Here is a 1578-nt window from a genome sequence, read left to right on the forward strand (position 1 = left end):
TGGCTTCTGGTTGCTACTCGGATCCCTTTGCAAATTCCATTTTAAGCAGGTAGAAAAGAGTTGATGGATCAGACTGAGGTCAGTCTAAAATCCACGCTGACCCCCTAGATGCCTCTGGTTTGCCCACAAGCAGTGGGGAGGGACGTATCACTTGGCCCAACATGGAACCGGGGAGGGGAGGGAATCGCCCAGTTCCCAAGGCTTCACTAGAACCGCTTGTGAATTGTATGAGCAGTTATGAGAACCAGATGAATTGCCTCGGCCTGCCCCCCAACCCCCTCCTGAAGGTGTGCCCCCCCTGGTCCCCAGAAAGCGACTTGTCTCAAGATCCCGTGGACCACTTTGGCTCAGGCAGTGGAATTCCCTGCTGGTTCCCTCTCTCCGCCAAGCGACAGAATCGCAGAAAGGCTGCAGATCCCAGAATAGGGGTTCCTTAAACTTCGGAATTGGGAGGGTCCAGAAAGAGCAGGAGGGCCCAATGGGAATTCTCCGTTCTTCAGCGTCATCAGTCTCCGGGCAGAGTCTCCCTTGACTTTCCCCAGTGCAGGAGAGCGTTCCAGGCAGAGAAGAAGCCCCAGTTGGTTCTTCAGGCCAAGACCCCCCCTCTCACTTTCTCCGCCTCTCTCTCCCCGCAGAACTGGTTCTCCTCCTTCAGGTGAAGTCTCTAAGGACTCTGCCCGGAGACCGATGACGCTCAAGCAGGGAGAATTCCCATTGGTGCTGCCCCTCGTTCTGGCCCCTCCCATCTCAAAAGTCCGAAATAAATGAAGTGTCTGCCGAAGGAAGAGTTACTGCGCTGGATGACAAGGGAGGAGGGAAAACTCCTCAGTCAGCGAGGACTTGGGGGTCACAGTCACCCCCCAATCTGAAGGGAAGCTAAATGAGGAAGAGGCAGAGAGGATTTGCAGGGATCCCTTCTAGCCCAGCCGGACCCTCCGATTCTCTGCCTCTCAACCCCAAATGGGAAGGAAACCCCACCCCTCTTTCGTGGGGCTAGGAAGAAATTTTGCCAGTGTAAAAGTGCAGCTGGAGAGTGGAATTGTGATGAGTTTCTCCCCTCCCCCCAGACTTTGCATATTTCTTCTGTGGAACAAGAAGCAATCCTAAAACAAAAGGCTCCCTTTTATTATTATTATATTAAGATTATCATGGCATAAAATAGAAAATAAAATTAGTATAGAAGTGGGAAAGGAAAAGAAAGAGAAAGGAGAAGGGGGGAAGAAAGGGGGGAAGAAAGGGAAAGGAAAAGGAAAGGAAGATAGAAGAAGGACAGAAAGGGAAAGCAAAGAAGTGGAATGGATTGGTATTGCTCAAAAATCAAATCTCAAATGATTGAATATCTCACAGAACTATTTCGTAATATACAGCAAGGAGGTAAAATACCTCCCTCATGGAAAGCGGCTTTTATCTCATTGATACCTAAAGACAAAGAGGGCCCTAAGAAACCAGAGGATTACAGGCCGATATCTCTTCTGAACACAGATTATAAAATATTTGCTAAGGTACTAGCCAACAGATTGATGCCGGTTATTCAAGAGATTATTCATCATGATCAAGCAGGATTTATTGAAGGCAGAC

Source organism: Natrix helvetica, assembly GCF_964273705.1.
Source record: "Natrix helvetica genome assembly, chromosome: 5".
Taxonomy (NCBI): Eukaryota; Metazoa; Chordata; class Lepidosauria; order Squamata; family Natricidae; genus Natrix; species Natrix helvetica.